Source organism: Meriones unguiculatus, chromosome 4 (genome assembly GCF_030254825.1).
Source record: "Meriones unguiculatus strain TT.TT164.6M chromosome 4, Bangor_MerUng_6.1, whole genome shotgun sequence".
Lineage (NCBI taxonomy): Eukaryota > Metazoa > Chordata > Mammalia > Rodentia > Muridae > Meriones > Meriones unguiculatus.
The window spans coordinates 105,280,634-105,295,884 of record NC_083352.1 but is presented as its reverse complement, the minus strand read 5'-3'; the positions used below and the strand labels follow the sequence as shown (position 1 = coordinate 105,295,884).

The 15,251-nt window shown below is 49.2% G+C and overlaps 1 protein-coding gene across 1 annotated transcript in view; it reads left to right on the top strand.

The window, feature by feature from the left end:
- Window positions 1–367: 367 nt before the first annotated feature.
- Znf831 (zinc finger protein 831) overlaps window positions 368–15,251 on the top strand; it is a 107,244-nt gene continuing 92,360 nt past the window's right edge. Inside the window, exon 1 of the mRNA XM_021650774.2 lies at window positions 368–637. The gene's annotated coding sequence lies outside the window, so the exon portion shown is untranslated. The remainder of the gene's footprint in view (window positions 638–15,251) is intronic.

Genomic DNA, 15,251 nt, shown 5'->3' with positions numbered 1-15,251 from the left:
GACCATGGAGGGGCGTTGCTTCAGTGAGTGGACCCAGGGCTTGGCGGACATCTTGTGCAATGGCTCCTGCGGATACACAGTGGTGGTCACGGGATTGCAATGGCTGGAAAGGATGGGGTCGGAAGCTCTGAGGGGCCAGCAACCACCCTGACCTTCCTCCAGGGAAACCCTTAAGCCGAGGAGAAGGAGAAAGAGCGTGGAGAGAAGGAAAGCAGAAGTTTCCATTTGTGCCCAATGGGTTTGTTTTTTTATCTGTTTGCAAATGTTCAGTGTAATGGTTTGAAACCCAGCCGTGAGCTGCCGCCACCCACACAAAGCTGCCGTGGCGCTGAGCTCCGGCAGGCAAGCCATCTCCCCTGTGTCGGCCATTACCCCGAACCCACACCAGGGCAGCCTGCTCACCACCCCCGGTGTCCCTCTGCCACCCCCTACCGCCTCGGCACCCCCAGACTCCCACCGCCCTCCACACACACCAGCCTTCTTTTTTTAACTCTCCAGCACTCGGTTTTTCTCTAGAGGAGGCACAAAGAGAAGGCAGAGATGGGACGAGCAGGGAACATACTCCTGCCTCATCGGAACCACCAGCTTTCAGGAGAGCGCGGCAGCTCCCCCCTGCCTGTGGACTGACCACTGAAAGGTGAGAGAGGACTTTGTGATTTCTTTGTGCACCTGGAGGTCTGGGGTGCAAGGCCAGGTGAAGGGCTCTGGTCCTTATGCCCGGTCTCTCGCCTCTGGATGACTGTGAGGCAAGCATGATGAATGCCTCCTTCCAACACACGCAGTGGTTTCTGACACAATCCCACACTCAGGGGCACACAAGAGCTCTGGAATCCAGGGGTTTCTGGTCCCCGCCCCTCCTCCATCTTCCAGCACAGCCTCCAAACCCTGAGGCGTGGAGCAATGTGTGAACCTGCCTTCGCCTTGACCTGTTGATTTCCGACTAACACTGCCGGCCCTTCCTCCCCAGCGTGAGCAGTGACCCACACTTTGGGGGCCATATGGACTGGTCCTCCATCCAAGGGGCTTTGGGAAAGCTCTTTCCCTAGTGGCCCAAAGCCAGGTAATCAGAGGCAATCAGACCCAGCTGTCCAGCTAATCTGTATGAAATAGGCTTCCTTCCTTGCAGAAATCAACAAAGTTTAAAATAGATGGGACTGTAATCGGAAACGAAGCTATAGAGTTGTATGTGATGTAACAGGCAGGGGCATCCGCATGGAAAATATGAAGTGCAAATGACACGGTTAGGACCCTGGGAGCCAGGAAAAGCAATGACTTCCTTGCTTATTAAGCATGTTTTTGGGTCGGAGGGTAGCTGAGTGGGACCATCACTTCTGGAAGTGGGACCTCCCAACACGAAGAAGAGAAGAACAACAAAGATGGGGAGAAAGAGGAGAGAGAGGGGACGAGGGAGAGGGCTAGAGGTGGGGAGAGAGAAGAAGAGAGGGAGAGAGAAAGAAAGAGAGAGAAGAGAGAGAATAATATAACGCACATGTAGAGAAGAAGCTGAGAGAATTCTGTGCAGTCAGAGATGAGTCAGTTGGCAAAAGCTCTATTTTTAGTTTTCAAACTCTGCTGTTGCAGTTTGCCTGGCATTAATTAATGTCACAGGCATGTTCCATACAAGGTTCTGAAGGGCCTTGGCATGCCATTCAGACTGAAGGTGTTGGTCTTAAGCACGGACTCTCCACAAGGCCTTCCAGGCTGGTCTCTGACAAAACACGTGTCCAGAATGTTTTGCCCTCTGCCCTTGGCCTCTCCGGGTGTATCCGTTAGTCTCTTGGCTCCAGTCCTTCACTGTCTGGCCATTGGCCAAAGGAGAATTACAATTGTTATGCCTTGTTTTTCTTCAAGGAAAGGTTGTACAAGCTGAAATTAGTGTGTTGTAGGGGTCAGGGTTGGGGGAGATGTTGGGTCGTAGCTTAGAATAAGAAAGGAAGGCCCTGGGGCATTCCTACCCATTGGAATTGGGGATACTGACTTTGAGAAAGTCAGTTTTATACACCTCCTCCGCCCCTTCTGTTTTCAAGAGGTAAGTCTGTTCTTTTGAAGAACTATATCAGAGCCAGAGAGGCCCCTGGCATGGAGCCATGCTTTCCAGGGAGAGGACAGAGGCAATGAACATAGGTTGAGCATAGGCAGATGGAAAAATGGAAGGCCAGGTGGCATCCAGTATCTGAGGCACTAGCACCCGACCGACCAATGAGAACACAGGAACCCATTTGCATCATCTTATCAGAAGAGATATCACCCTGATGTTCTCTTCACCTTTCCAGAATCTTCTCCCACAGTCTGTGAGCCTGAACTATCCATGGCTGTGTCTTCACATCCATGGAGGTTGGCAATGCAGGTTTCGTCCCTGACTAATTGCCTTCTAGGTGGCCAATCCAAGGCCAAGCTGAACTCTTTAGAGTGGGATGGGAGAAGTTCCACAGTGCCCAGAGGCACAAGAGTTCCCTCTGCAGAATGAAGACATTTGGAGCATAGAGAAATTGTGGTGATCGTGGCCAGTTTTATTTCCAGGCCCCGGGGGGAGAAATGCCATCCCTAAACTTCTGAAGCCTTTGTGAGTAACAGACAGGACAGAGGCTGTGGGCCGGCAGGATATAGCCTCTGGTGCCGCGTCATCACCTCCATTCTAGTCTGGCTGATGGCTGTCCCAGGCCCCAGTGTAACATATCCCCCTGGACAACCCCACATCCTCTGGCCACTTTCCTTCTATCCTCCTCTGAAGTACCGTCAGCCTAGGAGAAGGGTGCCAGGTAGAGGCTATAGGCCAGGAACATTGTCCATGAGGGCCAGAGGCAGAGGATGGGTCTCCATTTGTTAGGACAGACCCTGGTCTTTTCTAGGCTGGCCATACTTCAACCACAGATACGTGGTTTCATCTTGCCAGATGGCACAGGAAAGCAACTTTCCAGGCCCCTGGCCTCTGTTGGCGGTCTGACCATTAGCATGCCATTAGCAACTGATGAGAGCCTTAGGGGGTTCCCCAGTGCCCTGGCTAGTGGTGCCATTCACACAGGACCCTCAGACTCAGTGAAAACAGAAGTTCCCAGAAGGAGGGTATCATGGAGGCCGGTCGGGGCTGGGAAGGCCGGTCGGGGCTGGGAAGAGTGGCACCGTGTTGTGTCATGCCATCTTTGCAGCTTGTCTGAGGGGTGGGAGCCTGCCCAGCACTACACTTTATGGGGAAGGATGTGGAGTCCTATGTTTTAATTTTTGGATTTTTATCTGTTACTATACTCCATGATCTATCCACTGGTCTTACCATGCAATTTCTCTTCTCCACAAATCTTGAAGGAAATGGTCACTCATGGGTGAGACACATGCTTACTGATAGTGTTCCTGTTCCCGAGTGTAGAAAGCCTGGCTTGGCGAAAGCCCTTAGGTTCAGAGCTGACACCCTCCCAAGTTATCACACACAGCTCATACCCAAGCTTGATGGATCTCTCTTCGGTCTCAGGTAGCCAAGGATGCTCTGAAACTTGTTATGTAGTTGAAAATGACCTAGATGTCCTCATCTTCCTGTCTTGGGATGACAGGTGACTGAGGGTCTTGTGCATGCTCTACAAGGACTGTACTGTTGGACTCTATTAGCTCCTTTAATAGCGGTTCTGAGTAACCGACGAGTCTGGGCCTTGAGCTCAGGTGCTGAGCGTTGCCTTGACCTGCTTGGCGCCTAGCTTAGATAGGGACAGTAATTGAGCTAGTCTAACACCACACCAAACTCTGAAGGGGTCAAGTTGATGAGTGTAAACCAGGGAAACCAGACTGAAGGCTGATGGAGGGCTCTGCAGGTAACCACAGAGACAGGCTCCTGCTCCAGCCCCTGGACTAAAACAGCCTCGCCCACGTGCCTCCCCCACCCCAGCCCCCATGCTCCAACCCCTGCCATGGCTCGCCTCTTCCTCTATGACCTGCCACAGGCCTCACATCCTGTGCGGAGGCCCTAGAAACCAGCTCTGTTGATGAAAACACGCGTGCCCTTCACCACAGGAAGCCCAGCCTCACGTTGGCAGTGATAACCGCCCAGGCTCCTCACAGAGAGCAGAGGGGAGCACAGTTAGCTCTGTACCTAGACTGGGAAGCACAGGTTCTCCCCCGTCCCCCCCTCAGCAACTCTCAATGTGCCTCACTTGAAGCCTCCTGTCCCCACCCCCCTTCCTATCTGAGAGGAGGAAGCAGGACATTTGGGAGACAGAGAACATGTCCCCCTGAGCTTTGGAAGAACAGTGAGAAAACAGGATATTAATAATAACAGGAGCCCCTGGGCCTCGGCACCAGGTAGGGTGTTTAGATAAAATCTAGGACATTGAATTTCAGTTAACGGTGAATATTGCTTTGATATAAGAAGGTTTATGTAGAAGCTGCGTGTTCTAAAACATTACTCACTCTTCCCTGGAAATATAAATTTAACTAAGAGTCCTGTAGTTTTGACTGCTAGTCTGGGGAGGCCTAGGTGACCCACTCACCCAGAGGTAATTCTTGGCCTCTTCATAAAAATGTATCAGTTTTGTGGTTACAGGTTAGCAACACTGCACTCTGGACACTCTATGACAGGAACTTTCATATGGAGCAGTCTTGGTATCCATGATCCAAAGGAGAAACTGAGGCTGGGCAGTTGGTGGTGAATCACTGGAGTGATCTGATCTGCCAGCACCCTGCCTGTCTCGATGCATAGTGTACTCACTGGCAGTGGGTGGGTGAGCGGCGCCAACTTCAGAGAGGCAGTAATAACAGGTTAGCTTGGGAAAGCTCGGTGCAGAGATGAGAAGGGCTGTGTCAACACATGCAAATTATATGCAAATACACTTGGCCTTTTTGGCAGGCTCATCTAGGTAGGAGATCCATGAGCACAGTCCCCAGTTGCCCACGGGTTTTTAGCAGAGGCAAGGGCAGCAGCCTGATAGCCACTGGGTCCCTGGGAGGCCCGCTTTCCCAGTGCACGTGAGCTGGGGTGAAGGCACACACGTGTTCTCGTGCTCTCTCGGTGTGGATTCGGATGTGAGGGGGCTGGTGTGGAGGTGGATGCATGAGGCTGTGGGGCGTGGTGATGTGAGCGTGACCTGCCACCTTGATCTGTATATTCCCAGCAAGCCACACGGCTCCATTCTCCCGGGATAACCTCCCCCAAAGCTCTACGGAGAGAAGGAAGCAGTCCTCCTTTCTGGTGGTCCTCTACCAAGGTGCCCCAGGACCAGAGCCCTTGGAGACTAACCATAGCAGTGCCATCATTAGCATTGGGAAGGGTCTTGATGCTACACTGGGCCCTGGGGTGAATACTCAGTACTTAATTCTCCAGGCCTGGGGTTTGTGCTGCCCAAACTGAATACAGTGGGGCTGGGAGAGGTAGAGCCACTTGCCACAATCAATGGCATAGTAAACGAAGATTTAACTCCAGAAGCTGCTCTGCGGATTTAACTCCAGAAGCTGCTCTGCGGTTTGGCCAGGTTTCTTACCGTGGGGACACGCTGCATCCTGGCATGGATTCCCCACAGAAAAAAAAGGTTCCATGGGAGTTTGTATTAGCTGGTGACAAAGATTATTTTGGACCTGCACTTTTAGAGTTAGTAGGGTTGGCCTCCAGTTCTCATTGACATTGTGTGTTGGAAGGTATTCTCCTGGGCAGGAGGCTAGACTGAGAGGACACCCAGGAGAGGAGGGTTGCTGGCTGGTTCTGGGAAAGCCAGTTTACTGCTTTGGGCTTCCCGTCCTCATCTGTGAGTGGTATATTTGGTAAGGTTCTTCTGTCACAAGCAGCCTAGAGGTCTTGGTCTTATCATGAGCACACTTAACTAGTATGGCAATAAAAAGGGAGTGTCTCTCACCTTTGAAGATCTTAGTGTTCTACGGACAAAGCTAAATCCATTGCAACACAGACAGGCAAGGATTCACCCAAGAAACTATCACAGAGATGACGTTGGTGGAGTTCAGAATATGGAATGATCATTTCTAGCTGGGAAAAGATCCTTGGGGCCTTTCTTGAGGAGGTGGCCCTTGGGATCCACCATGTGGGGGAGGGGGGCTAGGCTCTGAGTAAGTGAGTCAGGGAGAGGATGGTAGTTTCGGGTGGAAGAGACGACATAAAACAAATGTGAAGGAGAAATTGTAAGAGGAGATACCGTTGTTTGACTGGAAGGCCATTTATCTGTTCACCCATCCATTTGCCCATCTATGCATTCAGTTACCCATCCACCTGTCCACTCAGCAACCCACCCCACATTTCACTCATTCATCCAGCCATCATTTATATGCCCATCTACCACCCAGTCCTCCATCTATCCACCCACACATCTTTCCACTCATGCATCTACACATCCACCTACCCACTAACACATCCACGGCCGACCATGAGTGTGGACAGATGGGGGAATATGATGTCCTGTGGGAACCAAGTACCAATACATTTAATAATTATCACTGTGATAGGCGCATAGGGATCTGAGACCGTTGAAGCAGCATCTAGGGCAGCAAGTCTCGACTGTGGGTCGTGACCCCCTTGGGAGTCACATACCAGACAACCTGCATATTAGATATCTACATTACAATTCATAGCAATAGCGAAATTGTGGTTATGAAGTAGCAGTGAAATAATTTAATGGTTGGGGGTCAGCACAGCATGAGGAGCTGTGTTAAGGGGTCGCAGGAAGGTTGAGAACCACTGCTTCGGGGCTTTCCTAAAGATGTGAAAGGTCAATAGCTGGTGATGAGGGATGAAAAGAGCATTCCAGGCCATGAGTGTGGCTCTCTGGGGACCTTGACACAGGCAAGAGTTCAAGAAACGAGAGGCCAGTGTGTGGCTTTGCTGTAGGCGACAAGAAATAGGATGGGAGGCAGACAGAGGCAGTAAATCTAGACCTTATGAAGCAGGGACATCACTATTACCTAGAGAAACAGGGCTCTTGAAAAATTTTCCCCAGAATGGGGATGAAACTTTATGTTTGCACAAGGTTTTGCTTTGCCTCTGAGAGGAGAGGCTGGTCTGAACACCTTGACCAAAACCTCATTTGGCTTCCAGCACCATTCTTGGCCTGGTGTCCTCAGAAGCTCACCAGACAGTCTCTTGGATGAACTGTTTCTAAACTCTGTGTCCCACTTGGCTTCCCACTGCCCTTGCTTCAGAGAACACGTGTCCTGGCTCTGGCCAGCTAGCTCTGAGTTTGTTCCATTAAGCCAAATCTCAAGGAACTTTACCCAAAGAGAACAGGAAGTTCACAAGATATGAGACACGTTCAAGACCTACTGCCTGACTTTCCGGAAGGTCAGGGACTGGTTTCTGTCTGGCTCGCCTTGCTGGACTGGGTGCAGCTCATGGGGTGGCTCCCTCCGGGATGAGAGGCTTGGCAGAAGCTGTGCATTGCTTCATGGAGAGTGGACACCAAGGCCTCTAAGGTGAAATGCTTACTTGTGCTACACTGTCTGGCTTGGCTAGGTCTCTCACAGCCAAGGCCTTCAGCTGGAAGAGTGAGTTTGATTGTCCCCCAGGTCATCATCATGTCACAGAATGTGCCAGGCAGTGATGGTGTAAGCTCCCCTGATCCCCAGAAGGTCAAGGACAGTGAGGGAGGAAGACTCTGGTCACTGTGGTCTTGGAGAGCAAATGGCTTGCTTCCCTGTTGTTCTGTGTGGTGGCAAGCTCTTTCTTAGATAGTCACAGGCATCCTTCACTTCCAGAACAGCATGCTCTTCCCTGCAATGGCTTAGCATGCACCCACTTGGAGTTAGGTGAAACAGGCTAGATGTTTGTCCGCATTGTCAAGGACTGCACGGTCTGATGAGAAAGGCCTGACCTAAGGTTTCAAAGGTTCAGAGTGTGCCCAGGACTACGAGACCCTAGAGGCACGAGTGACTCCCCATGTCTCTTAGCTGCGTCAGGCCTATGTTATAGAAAGGGACATCTGGGGCCTGGATCTGTTTTTCTCACTTCAGGGGAGGAAACAGATGCATCCAGAAACTGGCACTTCTCCAAAGATACCCAATATACATTTCCACACACCCTGGTGAACTCTATAGAATGCACACGTAGCCCTACGGGAAATGGAACTCAGTCAGCGAGCCTCCGAACTGTTCTCAGCCGACTTGGAGCTACAAACAAAGAGCCCTCACCACTCCAGCTCTCTCTAGTGTCTCTTGAGCGCTGTGAGGAAGTGGGTCCACACCCAGCCCTCCAGGAGATGTGCTTGAAGCACCCATGGAAACCACAACTTGCCTGTTCTTCCTCCTGTCCTGACCTGAGCATTTCTCTGAACCACTCCCCGACTCCATGTCAAGTCCTATACTACTTGGCAGACCATTTCTCCTTTCCCCTTGGAGACTCTGTATCACTTGTCCCCTGCATGCCCTCTGGCTTCTCCTAGCACTGTCCTCACTGGCCTCTTGTTGGTTTTTGTGACTTGCAAGCAAGGGGCCATCTCAAGGTCTCTGTGTTTTCTTGTCTTCCCTGCCTTTGTGCCCAAATGTCTGGGGTTGGGCCTCCTCTCCTCTAGGTTCACTTGGGAGGGCCTCACTGTGCTGACAGCTCCTTACAACTCCATTTCTCGATCTTATGCATTCACCACCACTGGGGCATCTTAATTTAACATATTTTCTCATGTATGAATGTCTCGGCTGGACTGTCAGTCTCCTGTAAACGAGACAGACCCACCCCCTTCTCCACTGGTCCTCTAGCTACAAGGACGCCTAGGAATAAGTTTGGCTTCTGCCTGTATTTGTTGAGCAAGTCCATGATGGTTGAAGGTGACTTGCCTGGCACCAGAGAGCGCATGGAGTCTTCCCTCCTGGTTTCTCTTGGTTAGAGGCTGTCTGTTTAGTTTCCTTGTCAACTGTTGTTTTCTCCAGTTGTCCTGATTATGCACCATGCAATAGATGGTAGAGGAGTCTAGCAAGACAAAAGCGTCCTTGCCAGGATGAAGAAATGGGACAAACTGGAAAAAAAGTCAGGGACCCTTTTTAGCCACAAGGAAGTGGGCAAGACTGGGCATACAATTCACTAATGTTTTGTTGCACCACACCAGTGTGTGTCTGTGTTTGCATGTGTGCTCAAAACACAGTGGTCTGAACAGGCACAATGGAATAGTGTTGGTTTTCAATATGGCTGAGGATTTGGCAAGAGGTGGGGGCTGCTTCCATTTGCTCATTTGCTGGTCACCTTTCTTCTCCATCCTGTGGCCTTCTAGGTAAGAACGTGACAAACTGTTTTTAGCTCATATGCTAAATCTGATGAGGAAGTGAAGGGAGGTTTCAGAAGAGAATTGTGTCCTATAGTAACACCTGGCTTAAGTGTCAAAGGAAGGATAGTGTGGGACTAGACTTGAACTTGACCTTACTTGATTATATGACCCCCAAAGTACCGTTGATGCTCAATTCTAGGCCCCTCTCATGTCCCTGGAATAAGAGTTGAGTAGGAGACTCTTAGATGAGGGGAATTCTCTATATTCAGGGATTGACATGGGGGATAATGGAGGAAGGCCCTTGTGGACAGTGGGAGGTGACTGTCACCTGGATGACGCAGGGATGAATTTCACTATTTCTCTGAATTCTCAGCACTGCAAGTGAGTCTCTAGAAAAACTTTATGCACGGGATAATTTGGAGAATAAGCACAGACCCATGGAACCGTCACACCCTTATGGTGATTAGAACACCTGCCACATTCTACAGTTTTCTCTGGCATCTTCTATCATTGTGACATCAGTTGTAAGAAAACTTGTCTTAGTTCTACCCTCTAAGAATGCCTTCATGGACAATACAGGGCTCTTAGTTGCAGTGGCCATCTTGTGTAGACCTCTGGAATGTATTTGTAGTGGTTGACATTGATCATCAAATCCAAATACCCAAGTATCGTAGGTGACTATAGATCACCTACAATATTAGCATCTGGGCACTGTGAGTTTTTATCTAGATGAGGTTTATTGAATGAGAAGACCAGTGAGTGTGGGCAACACCATTCCATGGTGTGGAGTCTTGGCTGGGACCAAAGGGTGAAAGCAAGTTGAGTACATGCTTGCATTGTTCTCTGCTGTCTAACTTGGAAGGCAGTGTAACAGACCAGCTGCTTCAAGATGCTGCCAGTGTAACTTTCCCACCATGAAGGGTTGTACCCTCGAACAGTGGGCCAAATAAATCTCCTCTAAGTTGTTTTTGTGAAAGTATTTTGCCATAGAAACATAGAAACACAGAAACATAGGAGGAAGTAACTAAGAGAGCATCCATCCCTTTGCCTGCTTCCTCCAACACCCCTTGCTCATTACCATCCAACTCGCTTGGATGAGTCTGTTGCGTTGCCCATGCGACAGGATGCAGGACTTCCTGGTCTTCATGCCTGGCTTGTTTCCCTTAGTGGGTGCCATCAGTGTCTCTGTACTGCTGTGAAGTCCAGAGAGCCTTCTGTTTCTTAAAGACTGAATGAATGTCTCCATAAAGTACTCTTAATGAAGAGTATATAAAAATAAAAACACAGTCCTAGTGGGAGCCAGCTGGTGAGCCCCATGCTTAGGGAGGAAATGGGCTGAGGTCACAGCATCTCTTTCCTTTTTACGGGTGTGTTTATGAACTTCGGCTTATGAGGCAAATCGAGTAGATTTTGATCTGAGTTCTGCCTCTCTCCAAAAATGGATTTGAAGGAACTTAGAGTAACACAGCCAGAGGACAGATAGTGGGAAGTCATCCACAAGGAGAGCTCAAGAGACCACAAATCAAAGTCCCAAGGAGGGTCAAGACCTCCCAGAGCAACCCTTGGATTCAATGACCTGTTGTCAGCTGGTTTCACAAGGACAAAAGTCGCCTTGGCTTGAAGAAATGGCTGGCTGAGGGTAATACACAAATCTGTGTTTTAGTCTTTTAATTGAAATGTTTAAACAACTGCTTTCATAAATATACCCAACAAGCAATGATTAGCCAGCTTCTCCACCCCGTCATGGCGGGTGTGGTAGGGTCTTAGCCAGCCATACTGTTCTCCATCTGGACTGATGAACCCAGCCCCTAAAATTAAAAAGAAAACAACCCCATACTTAGGAAACGTTGAAAACATAAGGAAGGAGATCAAGCTTTTGTTTGTTTGATTGATTTTCGCTGAAATTTCAAGATTTTTCTTTCTTTCTGGCCTCAAAAAAATTTAATCTTCCAAACAGTGGGTGATGCCAACAAAATCACTTCCGGTGCCGAAAAAAAAAAGAAAAAGAAAAAGAAAACAATTTCATTTTTACACTCTGTGATTAGAAATGGGAGAGCCAAGAGCTCTGAAGCCATATCACAGCTTCCTGAGCAGGAACATAATCTTAGGGAAATAAATGCTCTGCTGTCCCCTGGTTTTTCGGCTGTCACTCATTCCACTTTCATTACATGTGGCACTGCGTGAGTGCAGCCCGCAGCGATAGTTTGGGCAATTACCTGCAGAAGAACATTAGTGTACCGGCCCTGGGAGGTGGGCCATTGTACCTTTCCCCCAGAGCATGAGCCACAGCTTTCATGATGGAGTTAGCTCTGCCAACGTGAGAGAACTGTTCCAAAATGAGCCCTGGGGACATTTATTTCTCAAGCAGCCTTGGCTGCCCAGGAATGGGATGGGGTCACAGGTCAGAGGAGGGTGAGCCGGTACATTGTGGGTGTAGCTGTCTATTTTGGGGTCAGAAGGATCCTATCTTTTGAGGTTCTGCCTATCCTGGGCCCCCTGAAACTCTGGGATGGCAGTGTAGAGTGTCCACCTCTCTGTTATCTGGCATCACTGTCCCTACAGGGGTTTTGGGCCACAGAGACCAACCCTGGTGCAACATACCTTGGTTGTTCGATGGATGGGGAATATCAGGTGTGCAGGTCTGGCCTGACATCCCCCAAGATTGGTTTGCAAAGCCCTATGGGTACTTGACAAGTTTTGTTTGTATAACTTCTTTTTTAGCTTTAGAAGGGACTCCTACTGATAAAAATAATAGTTGTTAATGGTAAACACATTATTAAAGATAGAAATCAGTATTATCGGCTTTGAATAACCTCTTTATTTGGAATTATTTTCGAGTCACGGAAAGCTTGCAAACTTATCCCAGGTGTCCCTACTAACCCTTTGAGCTGTGACCCTCATGTGGCGTTGGCCATGGCTGAGAAATGCACAGGTTGAGGCCCAGCCTTCTCATGTGTGCCGCCAGCCTTGTAGGATGTCACCCTCTAGTTCTCGATTCTAAGCTAGGGTTGGTGCCACCTTTCGCTACACAACTCTTTAAAAGACGGTGCGATACTCATGGCTGGGGTAGAGATGGCTCAGTAGATAAAGTCCCAGTGGGAAGGCCTGAGTTCAGATCGCCAGCACTCGCGCAAATTGCCAGGCATAGTGGAACATGTCTGCAATCCCAGGGAGACAGACACATCCCTAGAGCTCGTTGGCAAGCCATTCTAGCTGCTTCAGTGATCTCCAGGTTCGGTGAGAGATCCTGTCTCAAAAAGCAAGATGGAGCACTATTGTAGAAGATACACAGTGTCAACTTTTGTCACCTACATGTGCATGCAAATGTGTGTATTCCTACACACAGGAACACATGCACACACCACGATAATTCCAGAGCATTTTCATGGACGTTGCAAAAATACACTATTATGAAGTACAGTTTGGGACAAATTAAATGATAAAAGCAAGTCAGCGTGAATTAAGGTGCCACATGCAAATAAGAAGTCAGGGAGGACTGTGAGCAAGCTTGGACAGTGTCCTGGCTGGGCGGGATGGGGCTCTTGGCATGGCATCCCTTCAATGCTCTACTAGGACCTGGGCCATGCCTGGAGGAGCCACAGAAGGAAAGGAGGGAAGGCAGAGGAACTCTCAGGAGGAATGAAGTTTCCATTTCCATTATCTGGCTGACCCTTGACCCCCATTACCACGGGTAATCAAAAACTGCCTAGATTCACCATGCTTTAAATTAAAAAAAAACAAAAAACAAAACACCATCATTTAAGTGGCCAGAGAACATGCAGACAGGTGATGTCGTGGGGTTTGGCCCAATTATACTTCGAGGGATGCACTTCCCTGTTTGCTGATGAACAACAGCCCCTCAGCACGCCCTCACACCTCCGTGGAGTGCTCCTTCTTAGACACTCCACAGGCATAGCCTGGTTTCTCACGACACAAGGATGATGATTAGGACCTGCCTTTGACACTGGGAGGAACCCCACAGAGGCTGCCAGGGGGACCAGGCCCCCAAAGGCTCCAGCTCAATGGGAAACCCCGGTATATGTGCTTGCAAAAGGCAGGGACTTGCTGAGTCCCACAGAGCCGCCTAACACGGGGTGTGGCAGCTCTCGCCTTTGTTTCCTGACCGTGTTTTGAAGCTCCGAGGCCTCCCGCTATACGGAGTTTCCACCCGCTGTGAATGTTTTAAGTGTCTCCAAACGGTGTCAGGGAAAGGAGGGCTTTGATCCAGGGTTGCTCGGTGGATGTTGGCTGAGAGTTAACTTTGTTCTTGGAAGTGTGCTGGGGACCCCAGAGCTTAGTGTGCAGCCGTCTGTGTGAGATGAATGCTCAAATCTGTGATGGCACATGGGACTGAGAAACTAGAGAAGAGGCAGGGACACAGACGTAGACTCGGCTGCTGGGTGTCCAGGAGAGAATGAACGGGGAGTTCTTGAATTGCGTCCTGTGGTGTGAGCATCAGTATTGAGAATGTCCCCTACTCCATTTGTTTGTTGGAAACATACTTTGAAGCTCATGAATTTGATCCTTCAAAGAGTGGGAGAGACAGTCAGTAGCAAGGGTGGTGATTAAGCCCTGGCCCCTAGAAGGAGTCTTGGGGTCACCATGGATTTGATTTATGGAAACACCAGAAGCCTTGCATGTTGCTCTGTTTGTGAGTCTGTCTTGAATCCACACACTCAGTATCTGTCCATGTGGGATTAGAGAAGCCTTGCACTTGAACCCCAAGCCTCCCATGGCAAGGGAGCCCATTGCTCCTCTTGCCTGTAGGGATGAAGGGACCATGATGTAAGAACAGCACGGCCTGGCCCTTGAGCATGTTTTTCCTAGCTGTGCACCTTGAACTTGGGCTTCTGGCCTGCTCTCATAGTTTGTAGCTAGTTGATCTGGCTTCATTAAACAGTTTTACCTTTAAAGACAGTCCATACATACTGCAGTTTGATCCAAAGAGCTTCAATTTAAGAATGGAGAACTTTTTTTTTCTTTGAGAAAAAAGATGGCCTTAGAATTTGTTTTCCTTCGATGATGATGCTGGAGAAGCCTCTTAGCTGCCTGCTGCTGTGGGCAAGCCCTGTCACAATGCTTACAAGGATTACTTAATGCTCTGATAGAGAGCATGTACTGTACGATTGTTCTTTGATTTTTTATTGTGTTATTTATCAGGATTTTTAGATAGAACCTCATGTATTTAAAGCTGACTTCAAACTCACTAGTAGCCCAGGATGGCCTTGATGTCTCCTCCTGCCTCGATCCTCTGAGTACTGGGACTACAGCTGCTACAGACACACAATACCACATACCACACAGGTACATGTGCATATACATACCACATAACCCTGTACACATGTGCACCACAAACACAGTCTGTCTGTCTGTCTCTCTCACACACACACTATATACCAGTAAGTCAGAGGGGGTGCTGGTGTAGGAGCCTAGCAGGTTCCTCAGGTTCTGGGCTTCACAGTAGACACTGGAGCCTATCGTGAGACATGCTATAGCTGCATCAAGGCCCTGTGCGTGGAGCACAGGTACCATACCTGGCCCTTCAGCTTATCTTTCCTACCCCTATTTCACATTCCGGAGGCCTCTTATACCTGTAGTGGCTTGAATGGCTCATTCAAAGGGGAAGTTACTCAGTCCGACTCTTCCACAGTCCAGAGGAAGCACCCCCTCCCCTAATCTATCTGAAAACAAGGTTGAAGCTTACAACCACCTGGAGATTATGGTTGTCAAAATGCAGCAAAGTAACGACTGTGTCGAATTTCTGAGTCATGAACAATCAGCGCGCAGGGGTCCATAGCCAGCAGGGTTTCTGGCTGCCTTGTCTCAGGACCTTCTCTTTTCACTAGCTCCTTCTCTACTTCAGACTGCAGCACTAGAGAAACCCTGATGTTTGAAGGCCAGTGGAGTCCGCACTCCCTAACCTCCTGCCCTCAGTTCTGCCAGGGTCAGAGAGGGCAGAGTGGGGAGTGTGGCAGAAGAGGAAACTCCTCTTGAAGGAGATTATTTTTGGTGCAACATTCTAAAAAGAAATGACTGCAAACATATCCATAATATTGAGTGGATTCACATTTTAACTGAAAA